A 21,103-nucleotide genomic window follows, 5' to 3' on the forward strand; every position below is an offset into this window, starting at 1 on the left:
GTATCAAATATAATTACCTAGTAATATGTCAATACATCGCCTTATGAAAATGTCGTGCCGCCACGCATGCCTGTGTTTTCATGTAATGAGGATAATACGAATGGTAATTGAATGTAATTGCGTGCATATAATTATAGAGATGGAACGTGGCGCCAAATGAATACTTTTTTTATACGTGACCAGATTTTTTATGGCCGAAGAAGCAAGTTAAGTGATTATAATGAATTTCGACTTAGCGAGAACGATCTCTGCTGAATCTAACGCAAGCGGAGACTTGGGGCGGGAGAGGACAGAAAACATATTGAACTTTGACCATATAAGTTATAAAGTGACTTTTGCGCAGTAATGAATACAGTAGAATTTAAGTAATGTTTTGACTACGAAGAGAAGTTGCACTCTTTTGATGGAAATGAAAATTGTGCTGATCCCATTCATACTCTACTTATAAAATCGAATAATTAATAGGCGTCTTGCGATATGAGTAGATAAGTCGATATCTAGCTATAATAAAAAAAAACATTGAGTAGGCATCTAAACAAAACGTTTCTTGCCGATCCCCCATCCGATAAAGCTAAAACAACACACAAGCTAGTTTTAAGATGAAGTCATTGTATGTATCCATAATTCTTTTATTAAGCGATATAGTCACTAAGCGACAAAGCCTTTAAATAAAGAAAAAAAAAACGTTACAGATTCATTTTTCATTTTCATCTTACTATTTCTAATAGGATGTAGAATATGTTTGTAATGATGTTTTATATTTTAACAGATGTATCAATGTTGCATGTCATTGCGTCAATGACTATCGCTATTCAATACTATTAGCTCTGAAGTGCGGTGCGTGTGGTTCATGAATGGATGAACTTGCGGATATATCATGATAATGCAAATTTATCTCCGTGCTGCGCTCATTTCAATATATTACTTTGGTCTTCTTTATCCTTGTTAAAGTTAATAAATGTTTGGAGTAATCACGGATTTCTTACATCAAATATTTATAAAGCTATTAATTGATAAATATTTATCGAAATGAAAATAAAACAGTGACAAAGTATAATTAATTCAACTGTTTTTGGCGGGAAAAAATTAAATGCAATAAATCAGTGCGCGTAATAAAACATTTAAAATAAGGTAGATAAATGGCTACAAAACTCAAATTTCCCTGCTCGAAATTTCTAACCACATTTATTGCAAGAAGCGTTTTTAAAATACTGGACGTTCGTTTTACATAATTATAGGTACTTGATACATTTACCTGTCAATAAGTATACTAGATTACCAGCCGAACACGAAAATCACGCACCACAAGATTTCTTCAACAGCTATTATCACGAAGTAGGAGAGTGTGTGACTAGAAACGCAGTTTCCACAATAATAATGGTGTGCTTCCTACAGATCCTATATATTACGAACGTGGGAACGCTATGTGTAACAATTATGAGCGAAAACTATAATGCACTTTCCCAAACACGACTGCCACAATTATGTAGCGAGCTATGTTTTCCATGCTCTAATTTAGTATATTCAATGTCTCTATTTCATTGATCTGATTTTAAATGAAAGACCACTTAGTGTTTCTAGACTGCCAAGTTTTATGGCAAGTATAAAATTACTTGGTCGATTCTGAATTGCTGGAGTTGTAGTAGCAGGTTTCTGAGGATAATACATACACTCAAGCCTTTAATCATCGAAGGGTTAAGCAGAAGCGCAACTGCTAGACCCACTTTTCGCCATGTGTAATTCGTCCCATGAGGTTATAGGGGGCGAACCGCGATAATGCAGCGAATGATAGCGATAGCTATATCGGACAAAATTCGAGTGTCGGGCTGAAACTGAGTAAAAAAACTCTCTATCACTTTGCCCAACCCGGGGATCAATCAATAATTATTTTTGACTGTATTACGAATGGGTTACCCGATCGGGATGGTACTGCACTGTGCATTATCGTGCGAAAAGTAACTGCTGTTTGCTTTAGTGAGACTAAAGATCAATAATTTTCCCTTACTATCTCTAGGTATTGTCACATCGATGATCTCTTAAGTCTCACCGCCAAACTCTATGAACCATCGGTGAACTGCTCGTTGATATCTTGCAATACTGACCTATTTAGTATTCAATTTTAAAGTATTCCTAAAACTTAATTCTCCAATATTTTTTTGTGAATTATATTAGAAGCTATAACAATATCGCTTGCTTCCTTCACTAGAATACACCGGTTTACACGTAATACGTATAGTCACATACGATTATTAAGTTCTTTTGATTGTTTTTCGACGCTCGTAACACTTTTATTACGTAATTATAGGCGTATTCGACATGTGACTACCTAGATGGCGTAGTTGTAATGCGTACGCGATATGACTACCGCACTGAGGTCCTGAGTTCAAGTCCTGAGTCGGGCTAAAAATAATTGTGTCTGGATTTTTCATCTTAAATATTACTTAGTTGCAGCTTGAAGACAGGAAGTTGGCGTTGTAATACGCCCGTGCTTCGTAAAGCATGTAAAGCCGTTGGTCCTGCCACTGATTTCTCTCCGGTCATGTCGGTTTGCCGTCTCACCGGACTATGAGAGTGAAGGAACAGATAGTACACTGTGGATTGCGCACATACTTGTGCACTATATTATCTCCTGCGTTATATCTCTAGCTTGCTTATGTTACGATATTGGCTTTCAAGTCTTGTATTTGAGGCGAATTAAAAATGTACTATTAAAAGCGATGTAGATTTTATTGGACTTGGCAGACTAAATATCATAACGAGACGGAAATTGTGCTGCTCTCTCTTACTATACACTGCTGTGGACCGAGTGACTATGTTAAGTTTCACTATGTGCAGGTTGGTGTAGCTTAACTCTCGGATATGTACAAAATATTATTTCACATTCCTCACTTAATTAATTTCAGTTTTTATTTAAATCTTATCTTACAGAAACATTTAATTAACAGAAATTTAAATACAATTTTGCGAAAATAGTTTTTGTTATATCGCACTTTGTACCAAAGACCGGTCGGATCCTGTACAATTGTAGAATAAACTTTTAATTATATAAATATAAGGGCAAAAAACTGAGTACCCACTGCGTACATGTTATCCGATTCTTTTTGCTTCTCATCATAAGTCGGCGAAGCAAAAACCACTTGATGTTCAAAATAATAAATTATTATTCATATTAAAACACTGGGAAGCGTCCACACTGAGTTCAAGTATTTTCAAAATTGTTTAATGAATGTATTAACTTATTCTTTAATGTCCTTGTTCTATATTTATGTAGAGTCCTTAAATTTATTTCTAACGCCCAAAATAATAAGTATATTACAATAATGTTATCATTAGCTTTATCTTAATTCGTAAAATATAATAATTTTAGCTTTTTATCTAGTGATTCATAAGAGATTCATTTGGATATCTTTATCATCAAAGTAAGATTAGACTTTGGCCAGTCAGATTAAATGTTCTTGGACGATATTAAAATATAATCTGTGTGAAACGAAAAGTTAGGATGACCTTTAATATTTTGCTTCGTTCTAAATCTATCTGACATTGACTATGATTGCTTCTTCAACTTTCTAGTTTAAATATAAAATGCTCTCCATGACATTCAGATTTGCTAATTTGATTGTAAGTGCTTACATTTGGGTAAGAAATGTTCATTCAGATATTTATATATTGCAAATTGATATTCAAGAAGTAAATAAAATTACTCAAGCTAACAGAAATTGTTTAAATGGAGAAAAACGACGGTAACAAGGGAGGAGCTAAATCATCTCCCATAGGGTTTCATGTCTTGCAATGTTGTCATTTCGTTCATTTTATGTCATCGATGGTTGTCTTATATTTCTGAAAGATACAAGCGTATACAGTGAACTGGAGAGTGTGTACAGACTAAGAAGTGATCGATTCTTTATCATTTTAGAAATAAAAGTAGCTTATTTCTAAATACTTACATAACACATTCTAGCTTAGTTTGTTAATTACGAAAATGGAGAGACACAGGTGAGAGAAAAGAAAATCTTTTTCAAAATGTTCTCTTTTATGTTTATATTTTTGTACATAAAAATGGCTTGAATTTTGTCAGAGACCACGATCTGTTACATATTCTAACCATCTTAACTTTTTGCTGATAATAGCTAAAGGAATTATAATTAAATAGTTTTATGTAACGAAATCAACAAAACAACTGATAAATTCAACAATATCTTACAAGTGAACGCATCTTTAGCAAGCCGTCGTTAAATTAACAAAAAATCATACGTGTACTGGTTGAATTTTGTTAAGACGACGAGTTTGGGCTTACTCTGTAAATATACTGCCGGAGTCGCTGCCCGAGTCAGGTTGTATTGAACAGGTCATTTATCGCTCGTCCTTTATGGAGCCTATTCAATAATTAGATCGATTCTAGAAGCGCCTGCGTGCATGCGCAGAAACATGTTCGGTCATGATTTCAGTTTTCAGGTTGGATAGCCAAACTTTTTGATGTTTTTTTCTATTAGAAAACATACATAACATTTAATATTTTTTAATTGGAATTGATTTACTATGTAATAAACAAAACATAATCCAGTATAACAGGATTATGTATATGCTCTTTGCTAAGGACTCTACCACAAACAAAAAAGTACCGATCGTCTAATCCGCAAAACACATAAAAAAATTAACAACCAAAACACTAATAACATAATAGAATTGTGGTGTTTAATTTTTATTCTACATGTATTATAAATTTCTAATAGATAGCTTCTAGAAATACGGTTAGGGTTTTGCCGCGGAATCGCCTACTTATTTTATGAAATTCAAAATTTCCAAAATTAAGAAAAACAGTAAGTCAACATCCAAAATCGCCCTTAGCTCCTCGTTCAAGGTCAGATCTCACGTCGACGCTTGACTGTGCAAACACTGATAACACTCGCGTACTGATAACGTAATCGGCTGTATGCGTAATACCTGTGCCTGTAATTTATTATACACATTTGTAAAGAATGTGTGTGAATTTTTTTGAATAGTGAATTCCATGGTCAATTTATATCTGACTATATGTCAAGTATGGTAAATGGATAGAATATTTGTTAGACTATTTTTATACTAATTGATGACTCGCCTGATGGTGAGCAAGATTACACATAAACAGTAAAACTAATGAAAATGAATTACAAACAACTGCATGGAACTTCATCACGGTCACTCTAAAACATTCAATTTAACTCTCAAAGTCCAACAATAGTGTACAATATTGCTCAGTGGTAGAAATTATGTATTGTTTATCTAAGATACCTACAGAGTTTGAACACTCTTGAAAAATAAAGTAATAGGATATCATGATAATGATGGGGCCCCATATTTCCTTGTAGAGGTGATCTCATACTAAAATCATGTAATCATCTTTATGTACAAACGCGTGATTTAATATAACGATAGAAATATTATTGCTGTATTTTTTGCTTGTCTTAACTGGATATAATTTAAAATTTGTTAATGTGGCAGAGTTCGACTGCCTTGGTATCTTAGTGTTGCGTACGCGATACGACTTCCGATCTGAGGTTTCGGGTTCAAATCTAGGATAAAGCAAAGTGACATTGGATTTTTCTTTTTAGTATTAGGCCGGAGTTTAGATTTTGAGGCAATATGGCGACTTTTGGAACGGAATACTCAAAAGAAAAAAAAAGGAAAAGTTGTAGAGTCACTCTGAAGACATATTCGATGGGTTAGATAGCTTGAATGGGTTCGACCTGACTAATATCACGGTCTCACAGAAATCAAATGTAAGTTGGCTGTTCACGTATTGCATTTCGATAGTAAGTGAAAATTCCTCTTTCCAAATCTCTATTTCCTTCCATAGAGGTTAACATCTTATTAATGATTAGTCTAGACTTGTTTGATATTTTAAGTGGTGGATAGCATTGAAAATAAATGATCCCGTTGCTTCTTTGTGGGCTTATGCTTTTTAAAAACTTGCGCACCGACCATATTGAAATTAATAGTGAGAACGGTTGTCTATTGAAGTTGACAAATAATTTATGACTATCTTTAAATAGTTTATAATTTCAATGAGCGTATAGTAATTCTATAATTAAATTTCCTATAATTAACATTTTAATTAGATAATTAATGTATAATTTTTATAATAATTTTATGAATGTTTTGACCTGTAAATTATACATAATTATATATTTAATAGTACCTATTATTCAAATACATAATAAACATTATTAATTGGCAATTATAACGTAGATTAATATAAATATTAATATGTCCAAGATTAACCGTTCAACAGTTATAATATTTAGACAGAGAAACAGGATAGGATTGAAATACGTCTACGACAATATACGTTTAAGTTTAATGCCATTATTTTAAAAATTATTAACTGAAAGTAATACTCATAGTTTTAAGATCTCAAAAAGATTTTCAACGATATGATGTCTTTCGCATAAAAATTTAATCCTAATTTATCATGAAGGTATGTAAAGTGTAGTAACTTGTATTGGACCAGTGCTTTGGGTGAGAAGTCCTATCATTAGGTACAAAAAAACATTTTAATACCATAAGTTAGCACAGGAGTAAATATCTTACCGAATGATAAGTGATCTCCATTGGTTAAATACAGAAAATACTAACACTATGGATTGTACTGCTAGTCTCAAAGACAATGAATAGGTTTTCGAAAAAGGTTTTAGGTGTGTTTGGTCACCGAAAGTCATCATTATACGAAACGCAACACTGAGTAATTCTCCTCACGCTATTTTTTTACGAAACGGGTATTTACCGGTACGAGCCGGAGCACTCAAACCCTGAACCCATACAAATTGCAAGGAAATAACCTCAGCCGATACACACTCACGCACATATGTAACAGGGGTAGGCAGACTATTGAGTGCTATATGTTATAATTTTGGGACAACTCTTTCGCCTTTGTCACATTCATAGTTCTTTTCCAAACAAAAAAATCATTTTCGCCTGTTAAGGGTATTTCTGGGCTGCCACTTCTAGCAAAGATATTTATTTGATGTTTGTGTGTTTTCCTTGGGCTCTACTCACTACTATACACTCGAGAAACACTTACCTTTAGTGATCCTCTTGTATCTATCCTCCCCATGTAGCCAAACCATCTCGCTCAGTCGATATTATAATTAATTATTATGTATACCATAAGTCAATTATACAAGCACTCAATGTAGATTGGTTACAAATCTTATTTCCTTTGTATTGTTAGTATTGACGAATGACTTGTTGATTAATGAACGGAGAATGTGAACGATAATATTGTTTAACAACGCGCAATCATCATAAACAATTATAAATGTTTGTGTGTACGTTTTAAAACAATATTATCAACCTTTCCACAACTTTTCACAACTGGACGTTGTACTTTCTACGTTTAAAATAAAGACATAGCTCAAGATACGAAAAACATTAACTTTTTACCTAACAGGAAGGTCGGCTTATGTATATACCTGTGTGCAGTTCTTTTAAAAAGTAAAAAAACTATAAAATGACGTTTAGGAAACATTTTCGGACATACTGATTCTCAGAAATAATAGCAAATTCTGTTATATTGTTGACGATTGTTTCCTACATTATAGATTTATATCGGGGACACTTTATTTTTTTTAAATTTAAACTTAACTCCCATAAGTGTGTGATGCAAAGACATTAAACTATATAGTTAGTTATAGACCGGACATCAAAGCCAAATTTTTGCACCAAAAGTTATTACCAATTAAGTCACTGTCTTCTTTAAAATGTTCGCATGATAAGATGTCACAGCGTCCTTTGATATTAATACAAAAATAATATATTTAAAGAAAATATGCTAATAATCTCATTAAAAACGTGCAAATCATGATATGGAAAACATATAAAGTATTTTACACTGAAGTTTTGCTATTTCACGGTAAATTGAGTAACTATCACATAAGCGCAAAATTTTTGTACGACAATCTTCCTAATATTTGCTCTATATAATCTTATAACTCTTTGGTGTGATGATAAATAATTACAGCCCGTTAGAAACATCCACAACACTAGAGAAATCTGTGATGCGTTACCGGTCTTTTCATTATACAGCGATCTTCAATTCCTTTATTACTATCAGAATTTTGCAAAATGCAAATACGTACTCGTTTAATTTAGTTCGCATATGGTTAAATAGGTTTGCGAACAGTACGTATTTTAATGTAAATATTGAGAGACTAAGTCTGGTGAGTATAGTTTCTTAAGGAAAATGATGGAAAAAAGAAGCCAAAGAATATCATTTCCTTGTAGACATTTCCTCAGTGGTCACCTGTTCTTTCTGGCAGTGCCGGTTATGTAAGTTTTGTAGATAGAATCGAAAGAAAAAAAAGCAAAATTACTTAAATACAGTTCTACAAAGTTTTAAAAACACACATCACGCCTTTATCACCGAGGGGTGGGCAGAGGTGCAACCAGGGTTTACTTTTCACCTTAAGTGTTCCTCGGGATGAATCCCATGATGTGATAGAAGGCGAGATAAGGTGCGTTGGGGTTAAATCGGACGCTTTTTCGACGTGTTAAACAGTCTTCTCGAATTATTTTTTTACAATAATTCTATAGGAGCTATCATAATGAATCATTAACTTAGCTATATGTTATTAAATATACTAAATGGTATATATTTTTCAATCCCTTATATGTAACAGTTAATGTTTTATAGGGCTTTAAAAAGTACCATACTTTTAGAAATGTGTGAGAAAGATAGGACCTTCACAGGTATAGTTCGGACTACTATCTAAAATCGTCTATGATACAGGGATTCTAAAATCCATAAAAAGAGCATATTCTGATCTAGATATTCATTTATAAACATTCAAAAAAATTTATACATTTCGTAAGATATTTTTAGAAGCGAACTTTGTTTTTTTAATAGTTCTAGGCATACGATCATACCCCACATGAGTGACACTGTAGATATTTTTAAAAATATTCGAAGAAATAGTACATATACGTGTAAATAAACAATAAATAAACCAAATCGACCATTCATCTGAGCTAAAAAAAAATACACAATTAGTGAGTTCAGACGTTTTCGTGTATAAATTTTGATAAAAACTTGCAATATTTTACAAGTGCTAGAACGAACGATTTTTATCCGTTCTTTAACGACAAATAATTGTATGTGTAAAGATCGGATCTCAGGGAATATACGTGTTTCGACAAATTTGAATAAACAAGTCACAAGATTTATTTCCTTTATGATAGTATATACCTACAAAATTAATTGAAAACAGTAAATACTCAATTAAAATTAGGCAAATTCTTGCATGGGGTTAATCCGGATCTGCCAGGGAGCGACAAAACACCGATATTCTGTTTGTTAGCACCGTAAACATTATTTACTTGACGGATTCATTCATGTGAACTAGGGGAACGTAGGGTACAAGATGGGGTCGCAGGTAGTGTTGTCCGAAAACAAAAATTATAACACAATTACGAGTTATTTGATTTATACGATGTTATACCTCCTACGATCTTACCCCAACGCGCCTTAATCCTTATTAGGCACACATTTCAGATTCCGGGTTAATACTGAGCAGAAAAACCCAATATCCCATAAAGTTCTATTATAGTCGATTCGTCTATGTATTAAACTCAACATAATTTTAGTTTTCCATCTCTAGAATCTTAGTTTCATTTTATGGTACAAGCATTATTTACCAATCGATAACTAGTGGAATTATATTTCGATGCTGTTAATAATTAAAGTACTAATTAACTTCTGTCGCTTTAATATCGTTAAAGGTTGCAGTCTGGGAAACTGCAAGTCATAATTCACAGAACTGTTATTGTCTAAAAACAAATTTGTTTTAATACCTACTAATTATAATAGCGCAAAGGCCAGGGTCGGCCGGCACGTAAATATTCGTCGCGGAATATACATCGAAGTTTATTTCTATTTATTGATAAATGATGAATAATGCGCAATACACAGAAATCAGTGTGATTTACGTTACATGTAAGTTATTTTATGAAATTAATTTCATAATGAAAATCGATTACCTAAGTATCAATAATATCTTAATTTAATACTTCACACAATTCATCATTAATTTTTAATAACTTATTTTATTATAAATAAGTAGATAAAGTTAGCAATTTTCAACTAGACATAAAATTGATTGGACGCATTGCTGAAAATTTACCTTATTCTTGCCACCGTGTTGTTTGTTTTGGTAATAATAAGTAATAAATTTGAGGCTCTTAGATAATGAATTTTAGAATTAAAGGAACATTATAACATATAAAATTAGTAACAATGTAAATTTCCAATAATTTTATCAAAAATAACTCGTCATTTCGCATACACCTGAGCAAATAATACCACTCGACAACACCCGATAATTTTCACAAATTCACTTACTAATCACAAATAAAACGTCACATCACATTCCCGCGCAAAAATCGTCATAGATAATTTGACAGATTTGTTTTTTTCCGGCCGGTGAAAAGAGGTGGTACGAAAAAAGTCGGATTTCGCGGCGCGAAAAATTCGGAGCGCGAGAGACGAGCGCGCGTCGCGTGCTAACCGCTCTGAGATAATGCGTGCGCGTTAAGTCAGTGGAAACGGAGCGGGTGCCACCACGCCGCGCTAACCTGACGATTAAAACTATACACCACATATTGTATGAAAATCGTGGTTAAAACATTCAACTGGTCACTTAACGGCTTCTAAGAATAATATCCATTGAAACGGTGTGGCAACCAATAGCTTTTAAAACATCTTATTTAAGTCATTTATAATTTGTTAATTATAGCTCGTTGTTAATAAAGGGAATATTTTAATATTAAATTCATATTAACTAAAAAATACCCCAAAGGAATCGCAAGACATATTATTTGTAAGAGTATGTCATGCATTAAAGCATGTAGTAATAATTAGCATGGAGGGTTCATTTCTGAACTACATAATTACTTAATAATTAGGACGGCAACAAAGTAGCGGTAATCGCTTGTTCACAGTATAATTAAAATTGATCACGTTTTTAAACACTTGTATGTATTCTGTATCACAAAAAGTCTATTAGGATGGCTTACTTTACTGACCCAGTGTGTCATAGTCCATTAAATTTAACATGTTTCTACATTAACTTATATGGATACCTTATTTAATAAAAAAATGTATGACAACGGGAGCGCTAAATTTGTAGACCAAAATATTATATATTACACAATATTTAACTATTTTATTTTTATCAGCGCCTAGCATGACGTATCATAAATAATCAAAATTCTAATAACATATGACGTCATTACTTTAACAATAGACATTATCTTAAACGATAAACTTAAGGACGCAGTTACTCGACAACTCAGTAACAAATAACACAATTATTCTAAATTATAGTTTTTTCCAATCATTATTTTTTTCTAGCCAGTTGCTATTAATTTATAAAAAAAACCTGTTTGACGTAAAAATCCAAACAAAAAAGCACCTTACAAAGTCAAAATTACGCATTAATTTTGAAACTCATTATACATAATATATCTTTTGTAAAAATATTTTTACAAAATATTTAAGTTGTATAAAAAATATTTTTTAGATGAATTTAATCTTTAATCTAGTTGATAACCGTGCAATGCTACTTGCCGTCACGATTTCATCCGTAGCTCGCACAATAAATAAATAACGTAATGTTACTCTTAATTGGGCGTGTGTTGGAGATTGTAACACGTGTGTATCTGTTACTAACAGGAGCATAGGAAGTTTCTATAAATAATTAAATCAAATCCCGGATTTAGAGTTAATTTGTTCAAAAGTTTTGGCTAATTTTATCTAATGTGGATGAACCGGTTCAGTCTTATAGAAAAGTATATAGAGAGGCTTAATTTGGAGGATTAGGTATTTTTTTTATACGGGCACTGCAATGTGACTCCACGGCACCTGATGGTAAGTGGAATGGGGTTCAATAGAATGTCGATTGACGAGAGATAATCACCCCTCGACAGTCAGAACAATTATGCCGGCCTGTTGGAATCGGATATACACAGGCTCATCCCGGAAAGCGGATACGCATAGTGATGTCATTAATTGCTTTCGGTGTGCCACTGTGAAAGCTAATATGGTGAATATTATTTAATGTAATTTTACTTATTAAATATAACTGACAATTTAAGATTTATTTTGCTGCGGAGGGCACTTTACAACTAATTCTGCCTTCTTCCCATTTACATATTAGTATTTAAATCATTTCTTCTTCTTGTTAGAATTGCGGGAGCTAAAGGATTATGGCGGTTAGGTACTGACCATCAGACGATCCACATACTTTTTCCATTACTAGCGTTTACACTTTTTTCTCCTTTTCTTTACAAGGCATACCGTATGCGGCAAACGTATCATAAATCAAACTGCAACATAATTAGATCAGGTGACGTGATCAAAAAATATAACAGGAAAATACGCGTTAAAATGGGTCAAAATCGTTAAGGTTTAACGACCTGAAATTCGGGAGCCTGGAGTTAATAATAGTGTAGTTCGTTTACTTGCGGGTATACTCGTTTTTAGTAATGACATGAATTTTGAATGTGAGTGATCATGTATGAAAATGTTTGTAATTTAGCGTATTTTATAAGGAGAAAAATATTATGAAAAGGTGAAAATATTGTATAAACTAAACTTATTAAAATTGTTCGACTATGATTGTCCAATAGTTAATAATAAATATAAACTTGTGTCGACCTGGGGGTTTGCCTTTGTACCCATTTTTATTACTGTTATAATAGTATGACATAGAAGTTCCTCTTTTTACAAGAATACAACGAAGCGAGGAAGAATAATAATAAGCATTTTACATAAAGTCAGCGGCAATAGCCTAGTTGATTTTGGAACGGACTGCCGAGACGAATGTCCGCAGGTTGAAAACCCAAGGGCACACACCTCCGAATTTTCAAAAAAATATGTGTATATTATTTATGAATTATCGCTTGCATTATCGGTTTAGGAAAACATCGTGAGGACACCTGTATACCTGAGAAGTTCTCTATAAGAATTTTGAGGGTACCACTACCAATCCGCAATAGGCCACCGTGGTGGACTAAGAATTAATCCCTCTCAGTAGTAGAGGAGGCCCGTGCCCAATAGTGGAACAGTGTGTAATACAGGGCTGATATTATTATTATTTTAATTGCGAAACTCCCACCGGATTTCGAATATGTGCATTTATCATAATAAATGATAATATAGATAAAAACAGTTTGTCTAGTGTTAACGAATGATAAACATAACGTGACATCAATTTATCTCACGGCAGCAAACTTGCAAATCACAGAATGTCGCAATATCGTGCTCAATTTTAAAGTATAATGTCAAAGTTGAAAATCTTGGTTAGTGTGTCTGAATGTTAAGCGATGGTCATAATGATGTTTGTGTCTCAGCATGCAACCGTTTTTGATAATGCAAAAATTGTTGCTTGCAAACGTAGATAATATACTTAATACTAAGACTTTTTTAACCGACTTCAAAACAAGGAGGAGGTAATCAATTCGACGTGTATTTTTTTATCGGTGGCTAAATATAATTGCTAGGTAAGAATAAATACATTAACATACGAAAACAAATTTGAATTAGGTACCGTTACTAAAATTGGTAACCAGTAGGTAATGTTAAATATATTTTTAGTTTCTAGTGGTTTCTGAAGGCGGTTTAAACTGTTGCTCAAAAGGATTTTAAGGCTAAAAGTAAGCAAATGAACATATTACCTGTAAATGATAATCACTAGCATGAGTACCACCCACATCGGGATTGGAGGCGCGATACCCAACTTTAAAGTGTTATTGGGTGTTACTAAGCATAAAAACCGCAACAGACTGTCACTCCAGGCTAGTATTCTTTAAATCCTCGTATGACCCCGGTGAAGCGTATCCATTCATGCTGCAGATAAAACTAAACTTAAAAACTAACAAGGAACTTTACTAGTAATTTCGTCTAACTGTGGACTTCATGTGAATTTTTACTCTTCGAGGGAATTAATGAAATACAAATATAAAAAAAAATATTATATAAAAAAAAATTATATACCTATCCAAATTTTCTTTTTTTGGTTTTCAGATACATGAGTGTTGAGTACTCAGTGTAAAATTTACTTACATGTCAGTCATTATAATTTATTAAATAAACAAGAAAACTTTAAGAATAACAACACATACAACCAGACGTGCGTTTATTAAAACTCGTAGACGTCAGAAAGTAAAATATATGGAATTTGCGGACGTGTGCATGAAAGTGCCGCGTCAGCTGCCCGGAATTCTATTATTTAGCTTGTTCCGTAACTGATATGCGGGGAAAGTTAGTTAAATCTGTTGATAGCGTTTCAACTTCAAACATATAATAATTTAAAGTCAGGATTAAGTATTGTGTGTGTTTTTATATATCCATTTATTTATGTATTTATTTGGACACCCAACAAAACATACACCATACATAGTTATGTGTTACGTTTCAGTAAGTAATTGCTGCTGCTGTTTTAATTACAGGCTGTCACAGCATGAACATATTATTACATAACAATAAACAATTGGCTGCACCATAAGTGTAGTATATTCTAAATATAAGATTGAATATAAAACTAGATTTAGGTTTCAACAAGCGTTTTTAATTAATTTAGTAGAGTCACGATGTAGACATATTTAAGAAAGAAGGAAAGAATTTTATTTGGCAACAATCACAAGGTACATTTAAACCAACAGACAAAAGGCACTTAAAACTATATTTGTTACAAAAAAGACTTTACCACTCAGCAATATGCTGGCACTGGAGCCAAAGCTAGTCTTCCGTTGGGCCGTTTGTTTATTGATGTCACGTAGGACAAAAAACTCGTAACAAAAAACAAATAAAAAAATTATCCATTTAAATTATTTTTCTGCCGGTCGAATGGTCTGATTTGAGCGGATATATTTAGTTTGAGAGGTTTTTACAAAATAAAGTGACGTTTTGCTTGGTGGGTGAGATTTAAGCAGACTCAAATACAGAAAGCGGACACACTAGCGACCGTACCTATACAGATACACTCTCGCATACGTACATTCAACTACAACTACCAATTTCTATTATTTATTTATTTGCACTTCATATACAAATGTGTAGGTGGACTTAATGCCGTAGACATTCTCTACCAATCAACCTTAGGTACAAGATAGGTGCATCAAAGTTAACTGATAGGGATACAAATACAACAATAAATATAAATAATATGAATTATAAATATATTAAGAGTAGACATAAAATATACATATCAACGGGTGAACGGACAATTGACTTAACTGACATTTTTTGCGACACAAATTTCATACATATTTAAAATCAGATCTTTTTTTATGTTTTTTACATCGTTAAAATTCGTCAAAAAATGTCGCTAACTCAATTAGCCTTTCAACCATCAATATAATAAATAACTTCATTTTAAAAAGACTAATGTTTTTTCATGTCATCCAAAAATAACACGATGCAAATCACTGCACTGTGATGTAACGCAGATTTCCTTCGCACTGACCTTCAGACGCTTATTGAGGTAATCATAGCAAGCATGTGATTATTGAACTCTGTACCTTTATTATTGCCACGCGTGTGTTTACTAGACTAGAGAGCTAGACTATCGTAAGTTACTTAATTTTTGCACTCCATAATTTTCTAAAGAAGTTGTCACACACAGTGGGTAGGTCACTTTGGACTTCAAAGATGCAAGAGGGAACTCTTTAAAATCAAATTGGCTCTTTTTGATTATTTTTGTGTTGAGTTCTGGAGAGTTTAATATAGCATAATATGAAGAATATCGTTGTTTTTAGGAGTTTTCGGTAGTTAAAAATGTATAAAAAAATATGTCTTGACTCAGTGTCAATGTTTCAAATCTTATGCTGCTACAAAATCGCTCAGATATGAGAAAAGAGCAAATATTCTTAATTAATAACATTAATTATCAGAAGTAGAAATTCACGTGATCCGTATTAATTAATGTTTTCAACAATGTGATAACAATTATACCATAACTAGGTGTTACTCGCGGCGTCTCCTGCAACAAAAGATCCTAAAACACTACACCACCACGGCTACGACACTAGCGACAATTATTGAAAAATCTTGTTAAAAATCCCATTATTTTCTCTGGGAATAAATCACCGGGATAAAAAGTAGCCCGTATATTAATCAAGGACATGGATTATTTATGTGTTAAATTTCATCCAAATCCGTCTAGCTGTTTCTGTGTTTATTTCTAACAAACATCTTAATATCCAAACGTTAAAACATTTTCACTAATTTTAATAATCTTATTTTTAGATTTAAAATAATGTTTTACATCTATATTTCTGCTTTTACATGAGTCTCACGTTTTAAACCGTGGGTAGGTCTGTGTAGAACTTAATACAATGAAACAATATACATATAATTATATTTTTAATTTTTAATGGAGGAGTAATTTGAGACATAAAAACTATGATTATGTCCATACAGTATAATGCATTCAGGTTCAAATTTAAGTTAATAAAGATGCAGTACATTAAACAATTATTAATAATAACGTAATATATGTATATCACGTGGTGTAAACATGTGCATCATGAGTCCTTCATTTGAGACAATTTTAGACGTTATAACTGAATAATTTATATTTGGTAAATTATTTCCAAAAGCTGAAGATGACAATGAGTATTAGAGAAAATGTTATCAAATAAGTAAAGTACTATGAGTTTGCATAGTTTACAAGACAAATTGAAAATAGATTGACTTTGCCACAGCATAGTGACTCCTTATAATGCGAACCTCAAATATTTAAAAAACTAATTCAATCTAATTATAGTGAAGTCATTAAATACTAGACAACCTTGATCTCATAACGATGTACGAAATGTTCTTGAAACAAAAGTTATCAGTAAACGTTTGAGCGTCGCATCCAGGGTCGTAGCTAGACTTGAATTTAAGGTAGGGCAGCTGTTATTACAAGCAGGGTGGAAATAAAAATGTATTAAATCTGATCTGCTCAATCGATTTTTGGTTTCCTTCACTCGTTAACGTGAGCAAAAAAAAAAAAAAAAAATTATACTTAGGTAATTGTTAAGGTAATATATTCAGATTGTGACAAAATTCCCATAAATCTCGAAGGAGGGTTATTTCACCCATCAATACGGATAACTCTTACTATGGGGCCAACTTCCAAATCGTAAAATAAAAAAACCGCTGCTCCATATATTTTCATTTAGTAGTACTGTACAATTTTGTTAATTATTAAGGTCAGGCATTACTATTTTAAGGTAGGGCATTGCCCCACAATGCCCCCCCCCCCCTAGCTACGGCCCTGGTCGCATCCTTTCATGACGCGAGTAATCTCTGTAACTGCTCACCTGACTATCAAAATTCTTTCATACGTAGATATACTTACATTTTAGATCCCAAGTGATTAGGGCCTATAGCCAGTCTATTATGCTGGCATACATTTTAAGGTAAGACTATTTATTTTATCTAAAATGCTTGCAGTGCTGCCGGAGAAGCTTGTTTAAACAATAAAGAAGCGAACTCCAATGTAGTCACGAAATGCTACGCTAAATTCACCTGATAGGAATAAAAACAGTGCTTAGGTTTTTCTTCGCACGCTTTGACATTGGAAAGTTAGTGTTGATAAGAGTCAGCTGAAACGAATTGATTCACCATCGATATCGATACTGCACGGTCACTCACGTATTTATGTAAAATCGATATATATTTTCTTATTTTACACGGCACGTGGGAAAGTTAACCTACACCCTTAAGGGAAGAGAGAATGTTGTTAATTTTTTTTTAATACTGCCATATTAATTGTCTTCGTGCGTAAACTCATTTTAGGACCATCTAGATGTACTATTGGCACGTGGGAAAGCTGATCTACACCCTTAAGGGAGAAGAGAATGTTGTTACATTTTTTTTTATTAATTTACTCACTTTTAGACCATTTAGAAAGGATTTGCCATGTGCTTATTGCCACGAACATAAAATTCTGACACTCATTATAACTACTATATAGAAAGTGTAACACTCATACTTATACCGTTTGTGTTATTACGAACGCACGTCTAGGGTCTGGATGAAAATCAAAGTCAAGCATTTACTGTTTGGCATTAGCTGATCTAGATCCTATTGGCACTGGATGAGTATATTATGAAGCGGCGATAGCACGGAAACGGGTGTGGAACGGACTGCCGAGACTAATGTCCGCAGGTTCAAACCCAAGGACACACGGTAACACACAGAAAATAGGCAACACACTGGAAATATTGTTAAGATTAGTTCACACTAAAAAAGAGTACTTTGCAGATATTTTTTTAAAAAAAATCAGGGGTGTCTGCCCTTGGGATTTGAAACTGCGGCCATTCGTCTCGACAGTCGGTTCTACACCCAACTAGGCTATCATCGTTTGGATGAATATATTATTTTCTTAATCGATGTTCAAACTCATACCGACATTTTAGTAATATACATCGAGTATCTAATCAATATTTCCGTCTCATGAAAACTCAAATACAACAAAATACAAATTGACTGTAGATGGAAAAAAGAAAGTAGTATCAAGGTGAGCATTATGCGAATTTTCGTTACATAGAATTATGTTATGAAACGTAATTAGCTGTTATTAATTACATAAAACGAGCTTCAAAAGTCGACATTGAAGGTTGTCACTGTAACGCGTGGTCGCATTCACACCGATGCGAATTAAAACGACCAAAAAACAGGAAAGAAAACCCAAATTAATTAGTCATAAATAGAGATGCATACGTAAATAAATTAGAAAAGAAAGAAAAAAAAACAAAAATTACATTATTACATTTAAATTTGTATTTAGTTAATAAAATGTTTACGTTGGTTTGATCAGTTGGGCGGCAGTGCCACGTAATACCGACCACGCTACTATTTAATGCGGTAAGTCTGACTATTATACTGTTCATAAGACATTAATTGCCAGGACTACTAACTGCATTAGATCAGATATGAGAAAACCAGCCGATCTATAAATAATAATTATTCTATTTTTAATAAAACAAGCGAACTTGTACAATAAACGGCAAATAATTTCCGATTAAAAAACCAGTAAAAATATTACATTAGCATACAAAGATGATATTTTAAAAATATATAAGATTTTGTCTTAGTAATAACATCATATTAATAATTGGTATGGTTATGGGCTCCTTTTTCCGCACTTACCCCGTAAAAAAGTCGGGCCATTGTGCGTCATATTAATAATAATTATTATACATGTTTGCGTTTCCTTATATTACGCATCGGTGTTATTACAGCCGTCATTAATAACGGGTGCAATTTGGCGGCAACCTTACACGCACGGCACAAGGGCGGTGTTCCGTTACAAATCTGACGGAGACACCCCGTCGACATACAGTTTTTAATCACCTTACACAACTAATTCATACATTTGTAATCTTGAGGTTTACTTAAAAATTATTGACTCGTATCGATCAACCGTTGCCGAAAATTACGATATTTCTGCACCCAATACAGCAAATGTCGAAATAAAATTTCATATCAATCAACATGATTCATTACGCTGACGTATCTAGATTTATTTCCCGTTCGAATCACTTTCGCATGATTAATGGCAAGGCAATGGAACTCCCTGGAACTTTTACCCCATTTTATGTCGAAATCATGTCGAAATAGCAACCATTTTGTAATTAGCAATGCAATTTCCATTTCGTTCCACGCATAGAGCGCGCAGCCAACGCGATTTGATGACATTAAAAATTATTATATTCGTTAAAGTTGTTTTTATTAATTACTAAATCTTAACGGTACAACATTTACGCTAATAGGCGACTTTATTAATGCGTGCAGATTCTTTAAAACATGGTTTATTAGTGTTATGATGTTAAAAATAATGGAGTTGTATAAGTAACTGGTTTTCATAGATTTTATCCGTTAGAACTACCTATATACTTCTAATTTTATTAAAAAAACTTACAATACGTGTATATCTTCATGCTTTATTTTAGTGGCACACTTGGGTTGACCTACGAGGATCAATGTTTGATAGACAGATTTTTTTTCTGTATTTGAATAAAGTTTGTAGAAATATTGCAATTTATTACAGTATGGGAAATAATCTTGGTGAACAATTTGTTCACTAATGCTGCTTCTGTTATGCCATTCGTGAATGGGAAAAGGTGTGAATTCCTATTTATAGAATAAAAAAATATTTTAAAATACAGCACTATAAACCATATAAATTCTCCAAGAACCTGAGAAGCAAATCCTTTACGCTCGTGGGAAAAATATCGATAAAATCTAGTCGTTATGCATTACCTAGCCAAATACAAACACTAAACAGGCACAATACGCGTACGGACGTCTTTTTTTTCGACTCGCTCCCACGGTCCGGCGCAATAAAAACTCTGGAATATTCCCGAAGCCTAGCTCTGTTGGGAAAGGTTCCCTGTTTATAGCCGTTTTGCAAACCAGAATAGCATAATGTATTCACAGGATTTTGTTGCAGTTTCATTGAGTCGATACTTATATTGAGAAAAATATGTGATTATAAGCCGTAGTTACGACATGAAAAAATAATTGAGTAACTATAATATTTATTATTGTACTAATGTTATATTTATACTAAAAAAAATAAGATGTTTGTATGTTTCATTTAAAGGGGTTTGTTTTCGACAGGTTTGTTTGGAAATCTTTGGGGGAGGGCTATGATCCGCAGTGGACTTTATGTGGCTGATGATGATGATGATGCACGTTTCATAGAAGTTAATGCAGAAACTTCTGAACGGATATGGATGGAATTTGGTATAGATAGTTCATTCGCGTGATTAACATATAGACTTACTTTTACATTAACTTTTATATCTGAAAGCTCTGTGGTACTTATATACCTAATGTAGCGTAACCAAAAAGAGACAAAACCAGCCAAGTTTTTTTGTGTTAATATGAGCACATGATGGTATTTTCTTAGCGTTTTTATTATTAGCATGTAATTTAATCAGAGATGTAATAATAATACAACATATAGATAGATTTTAGTTCATATTCCTTCAAGACTTAATGAAGCTTTTACAATTAAGTGTACAATCAATGGTGCCGTTACCTTATAGCACACAATATATTATTATGTTGACT

The 21,103-nt window shown here is 33.0% G+C and overlaps 1 protein-coding gene across 7 annotated transcripts in view; it reads right to left on the reverse strand.

Annotated features, from left to right (window-relative positions):
- LOC115440786 overlaps positions 1–21,103 on the reverse strand; it is an 84,404-nt gene that overhangs the window by 36,599 nt on the left and 26,702 nt on the right. The window contains exon 1 of one of the 7 annotated variants that reach the window (XM_030165246.2): positions 10,373–10,554. The exons of 4 other annotated variants lie outside the window; for them this stretch is intronic. The gene's annotated coding sequence lies outside the window, so the exon portion shown is untranslated. Of the gene's footprint in view, positions 1–10,154; positions 10,171–10,318; positions 10,555–21,103 lie in introns of those variants that run through there. 2 more of the 7 variants (XM_030165245.2, XM_030165243.2) reach the window with 2 other exon arrangements.

This window comes from Manduca sexta, chromosome 25, assembly GCF_014839805.1.
Source record: "Manduca sexta isolate Smith_Timp_Sample1 chromosome 25, JHU_Msex_v1.0, whole genome shotgun sequence".
Lineage (NCBI taxonomy): Eukaryota > Metazoa > Arthropoda > Insecta > Lepidoptera > Sphingidae > Manduca > Manduca sexta.